This window comes from Mirounga angustirostris, unplaced genomic scaffold (genome assembly GCF_029215605.1).
Source record: "Mirounga angustirostris isolate CCGP_5_RB_7025 unplaced genomic scaffold, mMirAng1.0.hap1 SCAF_9, whole genome shotgun sequence".
Lineage (NCBI taxonomy): Eukaryota > Metazoa > Chordata > Mammalia > Carnivora > Phocidae > Mirounga > Mirounga angustirostris.
In genome coordinates this window covers 124,878,251-124,894,999 of record NW_026991717.1, presented here as the reverse complement: position 1 = coordinate 124,894,999, position 16,749 = coordinate 124,878,251, and the positions used below count along the sequence as shown (strand labels likewise).

The 16,749-nt window shown below is 38.8% G+C and overlaps 1 long non-coding RNA gene across 2 annotated transcripts; it reads right to left on the bottom strand.

Moving 5' to 3' along the window:
- Positions 1-842: 842 nt before the first annotated feature.
- Positions 843-14,255, bottom strand: LOC123862475 (uncharacterized). Of its 2 annotated transcripts, none has more exons than XR_006795232.3 (3): positions 14,152-14,255; positions 9,254-9,282; positions 843-2,663 (listed from the first exon to the last, which is right to left on the bottom strand). It is a non-coding gene; the product is annotated as an uncharacterized LOC123862475 (long non-coding RNA). The 2 variants fall into 2 exon arrangements; XR_010404770.1 differs by lacking the exon at positions 843-2,663 and adding an exon at positions 7,367-7,493.
- Positions 14,256-16,749: the final 2,494 nt, after the last annotated feature.

The window sequence follows — 16,749 nt, the reverse complement described above, 5'->3', positions numbered from 1 at the left end:
CTGGCTTTGGTTGTAAAGTTTTCTCCTTGGGAATGTACCTGCCATTCAGATGTGTTTAGAGCAGAGTAGCTCTTCAAAGCATATCCTTGCTACGATCATAATGAATGACATTTGAATTCTCTCATAATTCCTCTTGAAAGCAATACTCCCACCTTCTCTGATTCGATGTCCTCACCCTCCTCCTTTGTGAAACATCAATTTACCCCAAGTGAGAAAGGAGCCTTGACATTCTTGTACTTTTTATTTTGTACATTTAGCTGTCTTTGCTTTAGCCAGATTTTAATAGGGCTTTTTCTAAACCAAGGCGACTACTAGTGTTGCCTGGGAAAGGGTTGGATTCTGGTCCTGTGAAATAGGGAATGACACCTGAAAATCCAGTTAATTTTATCCAGTTAGTTTTATCCACCAAGCATAACCCAGACTCCTTTCCTCCTAAGTTAACTAGACCAACACCTCTACACAGTGTAAGTATGTATTTTCTTCCAAAGAAAACACAAACTTTTCTTTCTTTCTTCTTTCTGTCTTTCTTCTTTTTTTTCTTTCTTTCTTTCTTTTTTTCTTCTTTCTTTCTTTCTTCTTTTTTAAAGATTTTATTTATTTATTTGACAGGGAGAGACACAGCGAGAGAGGGAACACAAGCAGGGGGAGCAGGAGAGGGAGAAGCAGGTATCCCGCTGAGCAGGGAGCCCGACGCAGGGCTCGATCCCAGGACCCCGGGATCATGACCTGAGCCGAAGGCAGATGCCTAATGACTGAGCCACCCAGGTGCCCTAATTTATTTTTAAAACACTAATTTCTTACATGAGGAAAGTCACTGACTCTAATTAGCATTCCTAGTTTCTCTCTTTCACTCTTCCCCACGCCACCCTGCATAGCGTGTGTGTGTGTGTGTGTGTGTGTGTGTGTGTGTAGAAACAATATTGGCATTATTGTGGCTGAGGGAATATTTCCCTCCTTCAGGGTCTGCTTTCATGCCCAGGACCTATATCATCTAAGACTGTCTTGGGCTGACCTCTCTGAGGCCAATGGCATGCTCCTCAAACAAACTTTCTAGTACTTAGGATATTTGATGGCTCAATGCCTACTGCCCTCTGTGCATGGTGGTCCATAGCTCTTCAAAACAGCTAAGAAAATCACTGTGAATGTCCATCTCTCCCATCATTCTGCCCTGTAATAAGTCCCATCTTTAAAATTCCTCTAATGTTTTCTTCTCCATTCATTTAGTTAGATACTGCTGTGACTCCTATATTCCCCAACTCCTAACAGATATTATTTCAATTGCCTGTTCCAACTAGGCTTAATGCAACATTGAGCTTAATGCAAGCCCAATGCTTGCCTTTTGGGGATATCTGGGAAAGACAGATCAAAGAATTTTCTTAAAAACCTTACTTTTGGTGACCCACATCCGATCTGACTTCTGATGCCTATTATGGAAGACCCTCTGTCCTCACTTGTCCCTTTAGCTTGGCACATGTCAGTGCTGAAAATTGCATTCCCTGTTAGGAAAGAAGGGTCTCCTATTTCAGGACAGAAATAGTCCAGCTTGAACCAGGATAAAATTGTTCTCTGCTAATACCACACTTGGAGCAAGAATATAACTAATTTGACATTTGACACTTTCCACAAATTAGAAATTAATTCCTACAGTCAAGGAAAACCCAACTCTTCATAGGCCAGATTAATAGCTGTCCTGTATATTTATAACAAATTTATTAGTAGTAGGCTCATAATATATTACTTATGACATTGTTATAAAAATAAAAGGAAAAGGTGATTGTGTGTATTAGTTTTCTATTGCTGTATAACAAATTACCACAAACATAGCAGCTTTAAAAAGATACCCAGTCATTCTCGCAGTTTGACAGCTCAGAATGCTGTGTGGGGTTGGATGGCTTCTCTGCTGAGGTTCTTGCATGGCTGAAACTGAGATGTCCTCCAAGTTGGGCTCTGATACTAAGGCTGTGGAGAATAATTCATGTCCAAGCTCATTCAGGTTTTTGACAGAATCCACATCTTTGTAGTATACATCTGAGGTCCCCACTGTCTTGCTGGCTGCCAACTGTGGATCTCTCTCTTCTCCTAGAGACCATTCATAGTCCTTCTTATGTGCCTGCCTTCATCTTCAAACCAGAAACAGAGTATCCCAGTCCTTATCACTCTTGGAATCTTCCTGACTTCCTTTCCTGCCATCAGCAGGAGGAGGTTCTGCCTTTAAATGGCTCAGGTGATTAGATTAGGTCCACCAAGATAATTCCCTTTGGTATAAAAAATAAAATCTTCATGGGAGTAACATGGGAGAGCAAAGGTTACAAAAGCCATCTTAAAATTCTAACTGACACAGTATTCATTCTGAAAGTGTAAATTCATTGAATACACCCTCTATGTATTATATTCCAGTTCTCATATTAAAACGTCAGGATTGGAAGATGAATGAGATGATGAAAGAGTGTCACAAACCAAGGATTATGATAACCAACTCCTGTGGATCTAAAGGTCAAATCAAAAAGATTAAAAATAGTGGTGCTTGGGTGGCTCCATCAGCTGGGCATCTGACTCTTGATTTCAGTTTAGGTCATGATCTCAGGGTCGTGAGATCAATCCCTACGTGGGGCTTCATGCTGGGTGTGGAGCCTGTTTGAGGTTCTCTCTCTCTCTTCCCCTCCCTGCGAAAAAAGGATTAAAAATATAAGAGTAGATCCTGTTTTCATTTTCTTTGGATATATACCCCAAAGTGGGATTGGTGGCTAATAGGGTAGATTTGTTTTTAATTTTTTGAGGAAACTCTGTACAGTTTTCCATAGTGGCTACACCAACTTATACTCCCCCCAACAATGAAAAAGGGTTCTCTTTTTTCCACATCTACGCAAACACTCATTACCTCGTATTTTTTTGATGATAGTCATAACAGGTATAAGGTGTGAGGTGATAGCTACACCCTTATATTCATTGCAGCATTATTCACAATAGCGAAGATATGGAACAATGTGAATGTCCATCAATGGATGAATGGACATAGAAGATTTGGTATGTGTATAAAATGGAATATTATTTAGCCATATGAAAGGACATTCTGTCATTTGCAACAATGTGGATGGACCTTGAGAGCCTTATGCTAAGTAAAATAGACAAACAGAAAGACAAGTATTGCATGATATCACTTATAGGTAGAATATAAAAATGCCAAACTCATAGAAACAGAGACTAGAATGTTGGCTACCAGGAGCTGGGGTGCAGGGAAATAGGAAGATGTTAATCAAAGAGTACAAACTTCCAGTTATAAGATAAATAAGTTCTAAGGGTCTAATGTACAGCATGGGGACTATAGTTAACAATATGTATTATATACTTGGAAGTTGTTAAGAAGGTAGATCTTAAATGTTCTCAACACAAAAAAGAAATTATGATTATGTAACATGTTACAGCTGTTAGCTAATGCTATGGCAGTAATCATTTTGCAATATATATCAAATCAACTCAGTTGTGTAAACTTATATAACATTATATGTCAATTACATCTCAATAAAGCTGGAAAGAATTAAAAAATAATAGTAGATTAGTAAAATATGGATGTATTATCAAAGGTCTTTGGCCTAAAGAGAGAAAGAGAATGTAAATAGTGGCAATGTAATAGCATTTGCAGATGCCATGAGAGTATTAAGTGCCGGATTCTCGGGAGCTTAAAAGAGGAATAGTCCAACTGGGTATTTACCCCGAAGATACAAATGTAGGGATCGGAGGGGTACATGCACCCCGATGTTTATAGCAGGAATGTCCACAATAGCCAAACTATGGAAAGAGCCAAGATGTCCATCGACAGATGAATGGATAAAGAAGATGTGGTATATATACATATACAATGGAATATTATGCAGCCATCAAAAGGAATGAGATCTTGCCATTTGCAACAACGTGAATGGAACTGGAGGGTATTATGCTAAGTGAAATAAGTCAGAGAAAGACATGTATCATATGACCTCACTGATACGAGGAATTCTTAATCTCACGAAACAGACTGAGGGTTGCTGGAGTGGTGGGGGGTAGGAGGGATGGGATGGCTGGGTGATAGACATTGGGGAGGGTATGTGCTATGGTGAGTGCTGTGAATTGTGTAAGACTGTTGGATCACAGACCTATACCTCTGAAACAAATAATACATTATATGTTAAAAAAAAAGAAGAAGGTAGCAGGAGGGGATGTATGAAGGGGGGGAATCGGAGGGGGAGATGAACCATGAGAGATGATGGACTCTGAAAAACAAACTGAGGGTTCTAGAGGGGAGGGGGTTGGGGGGATGGGTTAGCCTGGTGATGGGTATTGAGGAGGGCACGTTCTGCATGGAGCACTGGGTGTTATGCACAAACAATGAATCATGGAACACTACATCAAAAACTAATGATGTAATGTATGGTGATTAATATAATAATAAAAAAAGGAGTGGTCCATTCTACTAAGGAACTGGTAAAGCATCAAAAGTTTCCCAAAGAAGACCACACACAGCTGATTTTGAATGACAAGTAAGTCATTATGAAGTTTGCAAAGTAGCAAGGACATTCTATGACAGGAAATCTGCATAAGCAAGTCAGAGGTATATATTGACCTGTTTGCAGAAACTAATGAGCCATGCAAAGGAAGTGAAGATGATATAATAATTTACTCACATTGCTGTTGGAGCCTCCATGAATCATAACCCACACTCTGATAAAGAACAATGATGTAGATAGGAGGTCATTTACTGGCATGGCATTTCTTTTTTTTTTTTTTTTTAAGATTTTATTTATTTATTTTTTGTCAGAGAGAGAGCACAAGCAGTGGGAGAGGCAGGCAGAACAGGTAGAGGGAGAAGCAGGCTCTCTGCCAAGCAAGGAGCCTGATGTGGGACTCGATCCCAGGACCCTGGGATCATGACCTGAGCTGAAGGCAGACGCTTAACCGACTGAGCCACCCAGGCGTCCCTGACATGGCATTTCTTGTCTCAAAATCCATTAGTGGCCTAATGTTTCTTTTTTTTTTCCCTATTTATTTTTTTATTTTTTATTTTTTATTGTTATGTTAATCCCCATACATTATATCATTAGTTTTAGATGTAGTGTTCCATGATTCATTGTTTGTGCATAACACCCAGTGCTCCATGCAGAACGTGCCCTCTTTAATACCCATCACCAGGCTAACCCATCCTCCCCCCGCCCTTCTAGAATCCTGTTTGTTTTCCAGAGTCCATCGTCTCTCATGGTTCGTCTAACCCTCCGATTTCCCCCCCTTCATTCTTCCCCTCCTGCTATCTTCTTCTTTTTTTTTTTCTTAACATATATTGCATTATTTGTTTCATAGGTACAGATCTGAGATTCAACAGTCTTGCACAATTCACAGCGCTTACCAGAGCACATACCCTCCCCAGTGTCTATCACCCAGTCAGCCCATCCCTCCCACCCCACACCCCACTCCAGCAACCCTCAGTTTGTTTCCTGAGATTAAGAATTCCTCATATCAGTGAGGTCATATGATACATGTCTTTCTCTGATTGACTTATTTCGCTCAGCACCTAATGTTTCTTTTAATAGCAATTCTAAATCCTTTTTTTGTTAAAAAAAAAATAAGATATTTAATAATAACCCTGTTGTATTTACCCAAATCAGAACATTTAGAATTTTTATCTGTTTAAAACAATATCCCATTTTCTAATTGGTGTAATTTTCAGTTCCATGAAGACCTGTTTCCCCACATCATCTTACAGCCTCCTCAAGTTTTCTCTGTCTTAAAGTACCTGTCTGCTCACCTCTTCTTACTCAACTTCTGCTCTTTATGGTGTAATTCAAATTTCTACTCTCTGAAGCCTTCCTAGTCTTCACTGATTTTGCCATTTTTCAAATTTTCTCTCCATGAAATTTCTATTGGACATAATTAGCACTTAAATAGATTCTGATCTTCCTTTAAAGATTTTATTTTTAGAGCAATTTTAAATTCTCAGCAAAACTGAACAGCAGGTACAGAGAGAGCCCACACACCACCTCCCCTACACACTCACAGCCTCCCTCACCATTAGCGTGCCCTACCAGAGTGGTACATTTACAAGCAATAAACCTACATGGACATACCATTATTACCCAAAGTCTACAGTTTGCATTAGGATTCACTTTTAGTGTTTTACATTGTGTGGGTCTCGACAAATGTATAAGGCCATTTATCTACCACGTATCATACAGAAGAATTTCACTGCCCTGAAAATCCTCTGTGCTCTACTTATCCATCCCATCCTCCCCCCAACTCCTGCCAATCACTGATCTTTTTACTGACTCTGGCCTTTTCTTTTCCTTCTTTGTTATTTTATTTGTATAATATATGCCTCTCTGGGGCGCCTGGGTGGCTCAGTCAGTTAAGTGTCTGCCTTCCGCTCAGGTCATGATCTCAGGGTCCTGGGATCAAGCCCCACCTGTGCTCTTCCCTCTCCTCCCCACCTGTGCTCTCTGTCTCTCTCTCTCGCTCTCAAATAAATAATTAAAATATTTAAATATATATATGTATATGCCTCTCTAACTTGATGACAAAATTGATTATTTTGATCTTCGCTCAAAACAATAAATATGTTACCCGAGTGTCAGATTTAGGATTCCAGAAGCCTTCAGGCTTCACAAAGCCATCTTGCCCTTAAAATGTACATAAAAGGATCTGAACTCTCAATCCACAATTGATGGTATAATTTGGGTATTTATATTTACCCTTATGGCATTTAGCTCCAATATCCAGTTTCAACAGAATTACTAACCCTGTCTCTATCTTTAGTATGCATTGTCTGCTTTCCATAAAACGTCACCCTCAAACTGGATACCACACTAATCTATTTATTTTATGGAGTATCACAGCAAGTTTTTGCTGTTGTTGTTGTGGTTTTTTTGGAGATTTTTATTTATTTATTTGACAGAGAGAGAGAGCACAAGCAGGGGGAGCAGCAGAGTTAGAGGGAGAAGCAGGCTCTCCACTGAGCAGGGAGCCCGATGCAGGGCTTGATCCCAGGATCACGACCTGAGTTTAAGGCAGACACTTAACTGACTGAGCCACCCAGATGCCCTTGTGTTGATTTGTTTTTAATTCTGGATAAATGGAGAAGATATTACATTTATAAATTATCATCCCCAAATTAGATATTAGTAACGCAAATTTTTCAAGTCATTGCTACTAAAGATTATCCCACTTGGAGTTCCACATTCCCACTGTCTTTCTAAATCCCTTTTTGGCTCTCCACCCACAGGCCTTTTTAAATAGCATCTGGCATTGTCCCTTATTATTCAGAGTACATGAGTTCTTGCTGGCGTCACACCCTCCTCATCTTGTGGGCAGCCCAGAGACATATACCAAACAAGCTCTGTTACCTGTGTTTATTTCAGCCAGCAGAGCCCTCTGCCCCCTGCGAGCTCACCAAATCCTCCCAACATAAAAATTACTGCTTTGCTGCACCTTTGGTCAGGTCACATTCTTAGACAGGGCCTCTCCAATTTATCCTGTGTGAGCAAAAGGGAGGTAGTGTAAGGATTTATGATCCTCTAGGCGAAAGAATAATGGAGGGACTGCTCTTCCAATTACATTTATTAATTAAATTAAAGGTGAGCTTTGCCCCTACAGAAATGTGAGATTCTAAAACTCATGATGAGGACAGTTCCTTCAGTGTGGGCTGAATTCTTTTCTCTTGAATTCTTCATTTACTGGAGCTCCAACTCTCACTGTTGCCAATAGGAATTTTTGCCATACAAAGATAGGAATGTGGTCCTGGGAATTTAATTATTCCTAAAACAGAATTCTTGTTTTATTGAATATAAATAGGTATGCTTAGTTATGTTAGAGATTTTATAGTACTTAAATACCAATAATTATTCAAACAGATTTATTGAAGTTTAATGGCAATGTTAATAATAATGTCGGTATGTTTTATATGCAATACTTGTTACACCTCATTAAACAGGTTGGTAAATGATCCATTGCTGTTTAATTAACATGCAATGACTATTATTAAATCTTAAACTGTAAATTAAATCCTGATTTGAAACTCTTAAATTTAAAGTGTGATTGAAAACTTCTTTGGGCATGAGCCCCCAGAGTCCATTTTATTTTCCATGGTTCCTTCCTACCCTACCCTACACCTATCCCACATCATACTTTGGAATTGGAAAGTGGACTGCACTTAATTTGTGTGGCTGAATTTTTTTGAATGGAGAGAGGCATGCCTTTCTAGTAGCTGAGCAAATTGTGAATGGAAAATAAATTTTATAAAGTCGATCCAATTTCTTACATATGGAAGATTACTTCTTTTTTTAAATTAAATTAAATTAAGTTATTCATTTATTTTTTATTATGTTATGTTAATCACCATACATTACATCATTAGTTTTTGATGTAGTGTTCCATGATTCATTGTTTGCGTATAACACCCAGTGCTCCATGCAGAACATGCCCTCTTTAATACCCATCACCAGGCTAGCCCATCCTCCCACTCCCCTCCCCTCTAGAACCCTCAGTTTGTTTCTCAGAGTCCATAGTCTCTCATGGTTCATCTCTCCCTCCGATTTCACGCCCCCCTTTGGAAGATTACTTCTTAAAAAATATATTTAGGAAAAGAAATAGGCTAAAGTTTTACAATTATTCCCTCATACTTTCATAGTAGGTTATACTGGAAGCTTGGCAAGCTTTATTTGGCTAATTCAGAACTGTTTACTAACTGCAAGATCCATGGTGCACGTAGGACTCTTCAATCTTTGCTGAACAAGCCGGCTATAAAAAGAGCAGGTTGAGGTTAAGTGGGCAAGTGTAGTTTCTCTATTTTTGATAGTAAGAATCAAGTCCTGTTAGAGTTCATATGTATTTCAGAAATATACAGAGTGTATGTTGGAGTTTGCTTGATAGTGACCCAGAGAATATCAATATTCTCCAGATGTTGTATAACTTTTTACATCTTCTTTTGTGTTCTTCCACCTTGTGGAACGCAAAACAGATTCCTTGTGTTAGAATTTATATTCTGTGCATCTTTTCTCCAATGCTAACCTAGAATAGCTTTCAATAATATTTTAGCATTGTATAATACAAAACATCCTGAGATTAGGGAAAACTACAATTTCAAATAACTTCCAATATCTTGGCTAGATAGGGTTGAATTATTTTCCCATAATTCTTTGGATAATATGAATAGTGCTAAAGGTGCATAAATTTTCACTTTGAGTTTTTTAAATATTTTTAAAGATATTCAGTTAAGCTTATTTGACATACCTACCTATAAGATTATAGTCCTCTCTTCTGTATCTGTAGATTGAGAAAAAAATCCAGGTATTATAGAATAATAATGGCAACATTTTTTAGAATAGCAAAATAAAACATTCTCATGGAATTTCATAAACATAAAAATGTCTCCCAAATTTTACCTTCATGAAAGTATTTGTACACATATGCTCCAAAGTGTGTACACTGGAATTAATAGTTTGTCTGGAAAACTTTCTGCACACTCCCTGCCACCGTCACCACCCCACATCTCATCATATCGCTCAGATGAACATCTCTCCTTTCAAAAGTCAGCTCAACACTGAATATTTTTTTTTAAGTAGGCCCTACGCCCAGCATGGGGCTTGAACTCATAGACCCTGAGATCAAGAGTATTATGTTCTACAAACTGAGTCAAATGGGCACCCCAACGTTGAATATTTTTTACAGCTTTTCCTGTACTCCTGTAAGGAGTTAGCTTCTTCTTTGGGATTGCTCCCTCTCAAGATACTATACAGCTCTACTGTTGAGTGGTAGCTCAGTAAGAAGTACTGATGTGTTTCCATGGTTGCCTCTCCCTAATTGACTGTAGACACCTTGCAGGCACAACCCATGCCCAGTTGATCTCGAATCATGAGCCCCAATAGAATGATGGACACATAGTCAGAGCTCAACATTTTTAGTAAATAAATATTTACCCCTAGGATACTATGTATGAGCATCCGCAGAGATTACCATTGCTGCATTTCACCTCCTTAATTGTATTTTCCCGTGGTTCTGCTGATGTAAATGCGCACCATCTTTGAGATTCCCTCCATTTTCTCTTTTATCAAAACCTTCTTATAGGGCTGCCACCGGTCATTTTCCATGATTAGAATTCTGTCAGTCTCTGAGAGGTGCTTAATGTCTCATCAGTCATCGTGGGGCAGGGCTTCCTCCAGGCAAGCTGTGAAGTCAATTCACTCATGCCACACAGGCTCTTAGCATTGTTGTCACTTAATATTTGTGAATTATAGACCGGAAGTATGTACGAAAAAAACACATTATTTCATCAGGAAAAAAATAAATAAAAGTGGTTTAATTAAACTGTGAACCTCAAAAATAGTGTAATATTCAGGTATACATTTCTAAGAAAGCACCCCTTTCTCTATGCATTTCTCCAAGATGAAGAAATTGTTACTATAGAACTTTGTTAATTTGAATTTTCACTCTCATTTTAACTTAAAACTTAAGATAGAATTATAATATATATTTTCTTATGTAAATGAATAATTTTATTGCATTTATGTATTTACTTGTGTCTTTTCTCTCTCCACCAATGGAAGATAAAGTCCTCAAGACTGATTTTTCACTGCGGAAACCGGTCTGCCTAGAATAGCAGCTGCTCAATAAAGACATGTGGAATCCATGAAGATTCAATTTCTCTTTTTATGAATTCTACTTAAATACAAGGCCTCTGCGACAGTTTGCATTTATATGGTATGTTTACATTACTGCTTTTAGTCCTATAATGGCTCTGCATGGTACATAATTCAGACATAATTCATGTAATTGTACACATAAGGTAGTAGATAAATATTAAGAGGCCTGTCCAAATTAACAGGCCAGAGAGTAGCAGAGCTGGTAATAAAGCTAATGTGCTCTTATTTTCAATTCAGGGAAATCTCTATCACACCAAGATAAATAACTGCAAGTTCACTTACATTTGTGAAAATATGATTTGCTCATTTCTAGTGTCCAAATACACAGCTTGGTAAAAAGAACCGAAATCTGACAGACATCTTAAGAAATTCTTCTGCTCTCTCTTTTCTGACCCTCTCTCTGTCTTTCTATTTTTTTTTTCAATTCATTCACATAGATTATATATATAAATACACATATGTACTTTCTTACATTTGGGTATGTTCAGTAGCACTTTTTCTTTATAACTACCTTTCTATTGAAAGGATTTATAGTATCTGAGAAAAGATGCAATAATGATTATATTCTCTCAAAGAGGCATATTCTTATTTGCTAGTGTCCAGAGAGACTTCCACTAGACTCTCCAAATGAGTACTGTATCTCATGCTAAAAACTCTAAGAGCAGCCACTTCATATAAAATTGAAAGCACCTACCAACCAAGGCTCCTGTATGCAAAGAAGAGAAGCACAAGAGGAGACTGATTAGCATGAGAGCATGAGAAGTTCTGCTGACCTGGTTTTGCATAAAACCAGTGAAAATTACTTAAGAAGTAACAACAACAAAAACTAAAGCTTCTGGAAATGATCCTAAGGGAAAACAATACATGAATAAATATCTATTCATGAAAATCTATGAAAATTTGGTTAGAAAACCAAGAGTCAAATGGGAAGATAAAATATTCAAAGTGATAAAAAATGATCTACCAAGAGTCCTGTATCTAGGAATGTTGGCTTTCAAAAATGAAGGCAAAGTTAAGATAAATATGATAGTCATCCACTAAAACATATTTTCAAAAATATATAGTGAAAGGGCACGTGGGTGGCTCAGTCAGTTAAGTAACCAACTCTCAGATTATGATCTCAAGATCATGAGATTGAGTCCAACTTTGGGCTCTGCACTGGGTGTGGAGCCTGCTTAAGATTCTCTCTCTCTCTCTCTCCTTCTCCCTCTGCCCCTCCCCCAGCTCCCAGCACACATGCGCTCTCTCACCCTAAAAAAAGAAAAAAAGTGAAAAACATAATTATAATCACAGACCCAAATGTAAAAGTGCAAAGTTCTAAAACTCCTAGAAAATAACACAGGAGAATTTCTCTATGACCTTGGGTCTGGCACTGACTTTTTAAATACAACATCAAGGGGCGCCTGGGTGGCTCAGTCGTTAAGCGTCTGCCTTCGGCTCAGGTCATGATCCCAGGGTCCTGGGATCGAGCCCCGCATCGGGCTCCTGGCTCCGCGGGAAGCCTGCTTCGCCCTCTCCCACTCCCCCTGCTTGTGTTCTGTCTCTCTCTGTCAAATAAATAAATAAAATCTTTTAAATAAATAAATAAATAAATAAATAAATAAATAAATAAATACAACATCAAAGTCTTGCTCCCTGAAAGGAATAAGTGATAAGCTAGACTTTATTAGAATTAAAGATTTTGCTCCGTGCAAGACAATCTCAAGAGAACTAGAAGACATGTGACCACTGGGAAAAATATTTGCAAAATATTTCTCATAAAGTACTGTTATCCAAAATATAAAAAGAATACTTAAAACTCAACAATAAGAAAATTAACAACTTGATTTTAAAATGGGCCAGGGGTGTCTGTATGGCTCAGTCAGTTAAGCGTTTCACTCTTGGTTTTGGCTCAGGTCATGATCTCAGGGTTGTGGAATCAAGCCCCATGTTAGGCTCTGTGCTGGGTGTAGAGACTGCTTAGGATTCTCTCTCTCTCTCCCCTCTGCCCCTCTCCCCCTCTCTAAAATAAAATAAAATAGGCCAAAATTCTGAACAGACACCTCACCAAAGATATATAGATAGCAAATAAGCATATGAAAAAATGTTCAACATCCTATCTCACCAGGGAATTGAGAATTAAAACAACAATGAACTACCACTACACATCTATTAGAATGGCTGAAACCCAAAACAATGGCAATACCAAATGCTGGTGATGATGTGGGACAACAAGAACTGTCATTCATTGCTGGTGGGAATGCAACGTGGTACAACCACTTTGGAAGACAGTATGGCAGTTCTTACAAAACTAAACATTCTCTTACCATATGATTCAGCAATCATGCTCCTTAGTATTTACACAAATGCACTGAAAATATGTCTACACAAAAACCTTCACATGGAAGTTTATAGCAACTTTTTTCATAATTGCCAAAAGCAAGTAAGATGTCCTCTAGTAGGTGAGTGGATGCATAAACTGTGGTACATCCAGACAGTGGAATATTATTCAGTGCTAAAATGAAATGAGCCATCAAGCCATGAAAAGACACGGAGGAACCTTAAATGAGTATTGCCAGATGAAAGAAGCAAATCTGAAAAGGCTAAAAAATTTTATGACATTCTGGAAAAGAGCAATGGAGACAGTAAAAAGATCAGTAGTTGCCACAGGTTAGGAGGGAGGGAAGGATGAATTGGCAGAGAACAGATGAATTCCAGGGCAGTGAAACTATTCTGTATCCTATCACAGGGGATTACTACAATAGTGGATACTATAATACATTAATATATACTTGTCCAAACCCATAGAATGTACAACACTAAGAGTGAACCCTAATGTAAACTATGGACTTTGAGTGTCCATGTACCTTCGTCAATTTTAACAAATGTATCACTCCAGTAGGGGACGTTGGTAATGGGGGAGGCTGTGTATGCGTGAGGGCAGGGGATATCTGGGGTACATCTGTTACTTATGCTCAATTTTGTAGTGAACCCAAAACAGCTCTAAGAAAAATTAAATCTATTAAAAATCATTAAAGAAATTAAAATGTTAAGAAGAGAGAGAAACTTTATACAAATAAATAAATTTCCTTCCACAAATTTTTAAAAAAACATTTAGCGTTTGGACGCCTGGGTGGCTCAATCAGTTAAACATCTGACTTCTGCTCAGATCATGACCCCAGGGTCTGGGATTGAGCCTCACTTCTGGCTCCCCACTCAGCAGGGAGTCGGCTTCTCCTTCTGCCCCTCCCTCTGCTCGTGCTCTCTCTCTCAGTAAATAAATAAAATCTTAACAACAACAACACATTCATCGTTAAATATATGCATGGCATTCTGCTTTTTGTGTTAGGGACTCAAAGTTGAAACACAGGTGAGTTGTATCTACAAGATGCTCACATTCTCTTTGGCCAGATGAAATACATACACACAGAACAATTTTTGCAGGCCATGTAATGGTGACTAGCATAAGGAAGATTTAAGTGAAGTTTAATGGGCCTTCAAAAGGAGTACTTACCTCTTTCAGGGAAAGTTCTTTGAGGCAGGTGGCATTATCGCTACTCTTTGAAAGAAGGAAGGACTCTGGAATGTATATAAATGCTGAAGGTCTTTCCTGGTGGAAGGAACTGCAAAAGAAAGAAGGAAGGACTCTGGAATGTATATAAATGCTGAACGTCTTTCCTGGTGGAAGGAACTGCAAAAGTAAAGGCATGTGGTTTAGACAGTGGAAGTTTAAGAACATATGTAAACCAAAATCAAGGATTGAATTCCTGAGAGAAAGCTTGAACACGCAAAATCGAGGGGGGCAGACTGGAGTAGCCAATCAGCTGTGCAGGTGAGGCAGTGATGAACAGGCTAATCCCAGATGGGAGGAGGGAGACTTCTTTACCTTAGACAAGAAGAGGATGGATAAATATCTGAAGTAAATGGAGGTTGAAGAAAGAGAATTCAGATATATTTATTTTTTTTAAAGATTTTATTTATTTATTTGACACAGAGTGAGAGAGAGAGAGAGAGCATAAGCAGGGGGAGTGGCAGGCAGGCAGAGGGAGAGGCAGGCTCTGTGCTGAGCAAGGAGCCCGATGCGGGACTCGATCCCAGGACCCCGGGATCACGACCTGAGCCGAAGGCAGACGCTTAACGACTGAGCCACCCAGGCGCCCAAGAATTCAGATATACTTAAATCATTTATTTCACTAAACTTCATAAAGCAACATGTTTGGCAAGGGATCAGAGTGGCCTGGATACAGTTTAAGGCTTGAGATCAAGAGGAGCTTCAAAGAATGTACAGGAAATAATGTGACAAATACCCTATTAGGGATCATTTGAAGAGGCAAGGCTATCATGTACAGTTGAGCACGTTGTAGCTGCAAAACGGTGCCCAGATGAGAAGGCAAAGAGGGGGCTGGACACGCTGCCTCAGCCTGTGTGCACTCCAAGGAGTGCCTTTCTTTAACTCGCACAGAAGTTCCAAATGAGCCAGTAGTGGCCCTGAAGAAGATCTAAAATGAAACTGATGTTTAGGTTTTATTAAATACCTATACTCTTAAGTGAACCTAGAGTACTTGGCTTAAGAGAAATAAGTGTCTTTGTGTTAAAAAGTAACCAAAAATTTAAAGTGGCCATCCCTTAAGTTCCATTAGCCCTGCGGGACCCCCGAGGGGCGAAGTTGGTTAAGGTACAGACTCTTGGTTTTGGCTCAGGTCCTGATCTCAGGATCATGAGATCGAGCCCTGGGTCTGGCTCTGTGCTCAGCATGGAATCGGCTTGAGATTCTTTCTCTCTCTCTCCCTCTGCCCCTCCCATTTGTGCACTCTCTCTCTTTCTCTGTGTCTCTCTCTAAAATAAATAAATGAATCTTAAAAAAAAGAAGTCCCGCTAGCCCTGGAACTAGAGTGCAGTAAGGCATTTCAGAATCACGATGTCTAAATTCTGTAGTGCAAGCAGCAGTCACTTTCAGAAAGTAGGATTTCCTTCCACCTTAGTTATGTTGGCAACATTCCCAAAGCTATTGAGCAGTCTAAATAATTTGCCAATATATTTACAGTGTGGATTTGATTAGATTAACTTTCACTTTAGCCAAATGGCTTTTCTCAATCACAGCCTGGTTTGGACTTCCCATCTTGAAAACATAGCTGGTGTTTCCTGGAAATTCTTAATGACCGGTCTGGTAGGCGAATTCTAAATAAAAAGACAATCTTCAGATCTTATTTTAGGTAAATTGTCTCTTTCAGGAGTAATTCAAGTAGTTGAAGGTTAAAGGCAGTATCGTATTTAGATGGACATAATTTCAATACTGAGGGCAGCACTCAACCATCCAGTTTATAATACCTACGCCTCAGTCAGAGACGAGCACAATCAATCTTAGCCCACTGCACTGGGGATATAGAGAGATTATGCAAATATGAGAAAAGGAAGAGAATATTTTGCCCTTTTTACAACACTCTTTGTTACTATTAAATGTCAAACTATACACGAAGCACCATTTCACTTCCAAATTTCAGAATTCCCAGACTAATAAAGAAGCTTAAGTAGTTTAGAATGATTATAGCCTCAAAGGCATTTAGGTAGGCTGCAGAAATCGTGCCTTCCCACCTCTCCCTGGCCTGCCTTGGTGGGTGCTGCAGGGAATAAACCTAACAGAGACAATGCAGAACAACAGCATGGAGTACCAAATGATCCCATCAAATTGATTTTCAACTGGTGCCAATCAACTGAAATGAATGCACTTTTTAGTCTGGAATCGTTTCTCTCTTGCATATTGAGACAATTGATTTGATGCAACTGGTGATTATTCTCTCTGTGTCTGCCATCCAGTATAAATAGTCTTACCATTTCTATTTGGTGATGAACAAATAGCCTTGGCCTGTGCGTGTAACCTACGTATCACCCATTGCAGTTTCTGGGCTGTTACAGGTACGGAAGTAGGGGGCTTTGTCTATTTAAAGAAATCCTCAAAGTAAATGCTCAATATAAATCCCAAGTATTATTCTCTTTAGAAAGAAGTATTTCTTAAAAAAAGGTGGTTTTATAGAATTTGGCTTCCCTAATTTTCATAACAGTTCTGAGAACATAGTTCCCTTCCCTTCAGCTACACTGACTTCAGAACTTCTTT